This window comes from Ostrea edulis, chromosome 3 (genome assembly GCF_947568905.1).
Source record: "Ostrea edulis chromosome 3, xbOstEdul1.1, whole genome shotgun sequence".
Taxonomy (NCBI): domain Eukaryota; kingdom Metazoa; phylum Mollusca; class Bivalvia; order Ostreida; family Ostreidae; genus Ostrea; species Ostrea edulis.
Window position 1 is genome coordinate 1346250 of NC_079166.1, and position 6849 is coordinate 1353098.

Below are 6849 nucleotides of genomic sequence, written 5' to 3' on the forward strand. Positions count from 1 at the left end.
TTTTTTTCAAAACTCCCCTTATGATATATAGACTTATAGAAATATCGGGGGGGGGGGGTGGTAAAGGGAGATAATAGACCTACAAGACTGTCTTTACATGTTCATGTATTCTGACCAAAAACCCTTTTGAAAGCTCAAGTGTAGTTCTAATATGTATAAGCCACACACTGTATAGTATAGTCTGGCTTGCGATGTTATGTAGATGATTGCAATTCTTAATCTACGTTTTTTAAATCCCTTATGGAGTGTGAGTTATGGAAATATCGAGGCGGAATGGTGATGGGGAGGTGGAGAGAGGGTGACGAAGACCTACGGAATATCTTTGTGGGAATTTAAAGGACTAAGACCATGTTTAGCTATATCGGCCCTGTGGTGTGTTAAAAAATAAAGCAGAATGAATTGAAATAAAATTGTTATCATTTGATAATATAATCTTTATACCATCGCGACGTACCAAGATTTCCCCGCCAAAACGTCAGCTTGTGAAATTCTATACAAAACAAAACCGGTATCGGTCTGGTTTTCTGCAGAAATCTCCACTTTTTTCAAATTTAGTCATATAATTCATATAAAACACGACCTTCGATCCAGAAACTGACTGTAGTCTATCAAAATCTATCAATACAAATAAATTTTGCACGAACGATTTTTTGGATCGAAAGGTGTGCTGTTGATGAATATCAACTTTGAATTAAATCGAGAGCAATCCGGAATTATTTATTTTTGTGAGAGTTGTGGGTATTTTATTAATTATGTTGCTTTGAAAAATTAAAACAATATACTTATGTGGAGTCTGCATCATTTCCATGCAGAATACACCCCTATGTGGTGTTTTTATCAAAAGTTTGTGCAGGAATTCTAAAAGCTATAGAATTTTTATGCGTAAACAAACGAATCTGCTGTCCGACAAATCGGACCTTCAATGCTATAGAAAGTTTTTATTTAGACGACACCAACAGAATTACTAAGATCAAAATGAAAAGAATTTATAGAACATGCATTGATATAACTAAAACTATTGCCAATATATCGAAAGTATAACGTTAACTAAGGCAAGTAAATGTATGAAGGATTTTTGTGCGATTGACATCTATGACGTCGTGGCTTAGTGGTAGAGAGCCCGTAATTCAATCGGGAGATCCGGGTTCAATTTCTACCAGTGTCAATATTTTTTTTTTTAAATCATACTGTTAACTACATTTTTCTTGGCGTTATTGAAAAAATAATTTCTTTCAAGACACTGAAGATGAAATTATACCTGAATACAAATAAAAATCAATAGGCCTATGCAATCACAGAACACCAAGAAAATATGCAAGGATTACAGATTACATTTTTTAAAATTCATTGAAAAAAAAACCAAAATACTTTATTTTCGGACTTGATTTTATTTCAAAGTATGAACCAGCAAAAGATAATGGAAAGGAAAGTTTTTCCAATGCATCTAATGTACAGAAGAAAAGTCAGAAAAAATGTGAATCCATTAGCTATTCGTAAATTCCTGCAGAGTAAGAACTTTCTTGTTGAAACCACATGCTATATTGTGTAGTAAGTGTAGACATGTGTGTCAGTAAATTCACATCCAACAAAATTGTCACCACCAATCTCGGCCACTTCCTGAGACAAAGTCTCTACAGAAAATTTCAATACCTCTCGACAGAACCAGGCCTGGGGTAATGGTAATTAAATGACAGCCAGTTTCAATATAATGGGGGTGTAATGGACCATTTTTGCATTACAAGTAATGGTAATGTAATGCATACTGTACTGCACATTATTTTTCATTAGATTTACACTACTTCAAATATTTGATGATATTTTGAAGATTTAGAATAATTCATTTTATTAGTGATTGACTGAAGCATTTGAAACATTGATGACAATCAAATGCAATGAATAACTTAATAGATATGTTTCCTAACATTACTGAATATTTTGTGTACTTATGTTAATGTATAATTAAAATTCATAATACAGAAATTATTTTTCTGCCATTTCTTTAATATCTGACAGTATGTTATGTAAATGTGTAATGTAAATTCACTCTCAAGTAATGTAATACATTATATTTCAAAATAGGAGTAATGGTAATGTGAAATTTTCTAGGTAATGTATGGCGTTACATTGCTATGTAATTGACCTCAAGCCTGGATAGAACACCTTCTCATGCATATATGCAAGTGCCTTGGACCCCAACTTGTCATTTCCTCTTTTGCAAGATTTTCACCATTTCTTCATAGAGATCATAATTCCAACTGCAAGGTGTCCAAGATGATGAATTCAGACCTGACCAGTGTTTTTGACAATTTGATAACTTTTGACTCTACACTTTTCATCATTCAAAAAGTACATTATGACATTCATAATTCAACATGCAGATTTTCATTTGAATCATCAAATATGAATTCTTCCAATTAATAACCTCCCCCCCCCCAAAAAAAACCCACTTTAGAAACCTCCACAGGTATATTTCAAATGACATAGAACCATGGTATCAGGATGTCTCTGGAAGTGCCATGGGTTAATAAGGGTTAAACTTCAGAGTCGACATGTTTCTTCCAAGCAATATAGTCTTGTTTGGATCCAGTTTTTCCAGTTCTGATATAACTGCCTGATACTGTACAATGTAGGTGTCAATCTGGTCCCCCTATTGTGGGAATCTGTTTCCACATAACTGTTGTATAATCTGGTACCTTGCTATTGGCAGGCACAACAAGGAAGCTATTCCTTCAGTGATGTCCAACACTTATCCACATGTGTCACTGATGCCACTATCATTGATGAATCTAATGGCAGTGATGATAGCATTATTGAGGAGTAGGAATATGGATTCTTGTCAATCTGATTCATGTCACCCTTGCCATCAATTTTTGCTGTACATATTATGTCATCCTGAAATTCAAATTACTCCAGTATTATATCATTATCAAAACTATATCATAAATGAAAGGTGAAGATAACAAACAGTGATCAATCTCATAACTCCTACAAGCAATACGAAATAGATAGTTGGGCAAAAACGAACCCCTGTATTATAATATTCATATAAAAGTTGTACTTCCATGCCCTCATGTATTTTCATTGATATAGAATTCAGAAAAATTACATTTATGTATTCGGTGGGATATTGACATGCCTTCAACTAAACAATAGAGGACAGTTTAGCTGCATGTACATTTCTGTATTAATAATTATATACACAAACATTTCATTTGAATTTGATTCCCCATCTAATAATTTTTGTTGTAGCTAATGTTGATATATTACATGCATCTTACTTCACAATTATCAGCAAATTCACAAAATATTTTTATCTTTCATGCTCTTTCTTGTGGTAGATGTATAGAAAAATTTAATATTCAATAATATAATGGAGACAAGCTAACAAAAAAATATATGCTTAAATCATGGTAGTACCCATGAAATGCAACATTCTCTGAGTGATTCTATATCTAATCCCAATGCAGGCATGTAAGTTGTAAGTGTAATTGTTGAAATTAAGTTTGACATGTTTACAATTTATCTTGAAATAAGGCATATTTAAATTATAAAACCAAACTGTTCTTATGATTTTCCTGGCTTAATGGTGCTTTTAAGTATTTAAAAATTATTGAATGTAAAAATCATTCAGACTTTTCTAATCCATGTTTCCGCGTAAGGCCAAAATAGATATATACAGTGGAGCCTCGGTAATCCGGACGCTATTAATCCGGACGGTTCACCTTCCGGACGATTTTTCTAGGGAACGGAATTTTTATACATTATTTTGCATCATTAATCCGGAAATTCGCGTTCCGGATCCGGACAGTCACTTTTTACTACAAAACGTTATAATGCATTGAAAATTGTACCGTTAATCCGGACGGTAATTTTGTTTAGGGAAGGTCTGTGTCGGATAATTTTAGTAAGGTGTAAATTATAAAGAAAACCAGCCAAACTGTCTAATTGAAGCGATTACCTATACCCTGTCAACACCTCCCTCCAATTAGGTGGTGTGTGATGATAAGTCCGTTAGATAGCAAGTGCCGATCGAGACATAGTATTGCCAATTTTCGCACATAAGATCTTTATTGCGTGTAGTGTTGAATTTTGTAAATAAATCTGTAGCATATTATTTTATAGTCTTGATCAATACCCTAATAGTATTAATAAATTAAACATCATGCCGTAATGATATTTTTTTTAACTGCTACACGTATCAGTTGTACTGATTCGTAAATTGATATCGGCTTATTCAAATCTAAAGAGTGTAGATTATACTTCTAGATTCTGGATTTTATTCTGTTGATTGGCGTGAAATATACATGTATGTTCATGCACATGTATATAAAGTATAATTTTCTAACGTTTAGAATGTCGCGCATGTAGAATGTACCTGTGTACGATTGATTCTTGTTACGATGTTGTAGAGTGTTATTGCTTTCGAAATTTTAAACTCTGCGTAGAAGTGAGAAAATTACCATTTTAAGGAAAATGACAATTAAATTCTGTATGTACCTGTAATGTTAATTTCACCCGAGTTTTGTTCCGTTATTATCGCATCATGAAAATAATAGGTGCGCGTGACTAGATCAAAGCAGTAGTAGGTCTTGATATTACGAGCTTAAATGATTGTGTTCTCCTGATATTGTCTTGGATAATTATAGAATAAGAAATATAAAGTCTGGCAGATTGAATTTTGGTTATAGAATGTTGTCAACTGACATGATAATCACGAAATTCTTATATCAACTTTGGACGATGAAGATTGTTTCAACAGACCGCCGAACCCGTGAACCGTGACAAATGGAAATTACCGGCCTCTTTAAGAAGTAAATGAAATGTTTGAAATGTAAATGATTATGTTAGTTACTAATGATTTAATTACTTATAGTTACATAAAGTGCTTCATTATTTGTTTTAGTGCATACGGTACACAGTTTTGTATATTTTTGTAGGGATCATATGCATGTACAATGTAAGCACAGGCAAATACACTGAACACGTACATTAAATTTTAGTGCTTTGAAATACATGTAAATGTTAACATTATCATAATTTATTTACTAATGCAAATGGTTAAATCCAATGATAGAATGTGTTTAATTGACTATGCATCAATAAAGTAGGCACATATTGGCTACTTATGCAAAACTTGAAAATATGCGATTCAATTATCCGGACGCTTCATTTATCCGGACGATTTTGCTGGGAACCAAAGTGTCCGGATTAACGAGGCTCCACTGTATATGTTAATTGGTTTCCACTTTCCCGACCTACCCTAATTAAAAATTTCTGTTGTCCCTAACACATTTTTTTCTATTCTCACAGATTTTGCAAATGTCATCACTACAACAAGAATATATTTATTGACTTATGAAGTTATTTATTATGCACTAATACCAGACAGATTCCAAAACACAGAAACAGTTTTTGTTTACAGTAAATTGAAGAAATGTATCGATTCATCATATAACTTTTATTTGATTACTAAATAATCACTAAGTTAAGTTTAAACATAGTAGAATACTAGAATACCAAATCATTCGAAAATTATTCAACCTATAACCCCCCACAGGCCTACATGTTACCCCAGAGACATATACCATTATGGAAATATACATCGATATACAATTATATGTCTCTTTAACCTATACAAATACTTTTTAGACCATACAATGATACATGGAAAGTTCAAAGTGTGAAGTGAGTCAAACACCATGTAAGAAAATTCAAATAGACCCGAGAAGGTCATGTACTTGGAATTGAAAATGGCATGATCGTGAAACAGCTGATTTTTCTGATCAGCTGATATACATACAATTTTAAATCTTAACAATATATAATTATAATAGATAAACAATAAATATATGTTGACAACAGTTAACAGATTTGTTGTGGGATTTCCAACAGCCCAATGCGTGAATATTATGAGTTTATGTCAACACACCACAGGCGCACCATACTATTCGTTCCATGCGACTTGTTTATTATTTTTAAGAGCAATTGGTACACCTATTTGGTTATACAGTTTAACGAGTAGAGGTGAAGTATATTCATATTTCTAAAACTTACGTTGAAATGCGATGAGTACATCCTCTGCAACTTCCACGAACAGCGCAAACAGGCTAACGGCGCGGTGTGTGAAAATGGCCGAATGAAGGATTGAAAAATATGGTGTGCCATTCGGGCTATAAGTAAAATAACCTTATTGCGTATTGGGAAAGAAAATTTCTTTTTCAAGATCTTATTATATATTAAACCACTCATTGCATAATTATGTTTTACAATACGTTACCACTTCTAATAATATATAGCGACGTTGTATGACGCAATCTTAAAAAGTAGAGCAAATTATAGGATTTATACTAGTAATGTAAACCTAAAAATAGTGTTCTTTCATGAACTCTACATATAAAAACCAGTACATTATAGGAAAAGAACATGTTAGAGAATATTTCTAACAAAAAATTATTCACTTTGGACGTTAGGCCGAATTTTGATAAACATGGTCTTAGTCCTTTAAATATCGCCCGAATGACAATTTACTCCGTTAGATCGAGTTATAATGCATGTACATATTAATCTAACAAGATTAAAATTATGTATAGAAAATCTGAATTTATATTCCTAGTAGAAGTTCAATTCGAGACTTGATATGGGACTGTGTCAACTTACCTACAGATATTTAATTTTCGCGTTTCAAAGATTAGTGCGAAAATATTGTATCAACGGTTTTTAGTCAGGCGATGTATGTTATTCATGGGTAGATAAGTTCAGCCAATGAAATTAGTTTTTGTACAGTGTTCAATAATGTGTCTCATGTGGTAAAGCCACCTTTCGAAATTGTTAACATCAGTTTTTGCTCCG

General features: G+C 32.8%; 1 long non-coding RNA gene across 1 annotated transcript; it reads right to left on the minus strand.

The window, feature by feature from the left end:
- Positions 1 to 1368: 1368 nt before the first annotated feature.
- Positions 1369 to 6499, minus strand: LOC125673421 (uncharacterized). Its single transcript, XR_007369532.2, has 2 exons — positions 6055 to 6499; positions 1369 to 2892 (listed from the first exon to the last, which is right to left on the minus strand). It is a non-coding gene; the product is annotated as an uncharacterized LOC125673421 (long non-coding RNA).
- Positions 6500 to 6849: the final 350 nt, after the last annotated feature.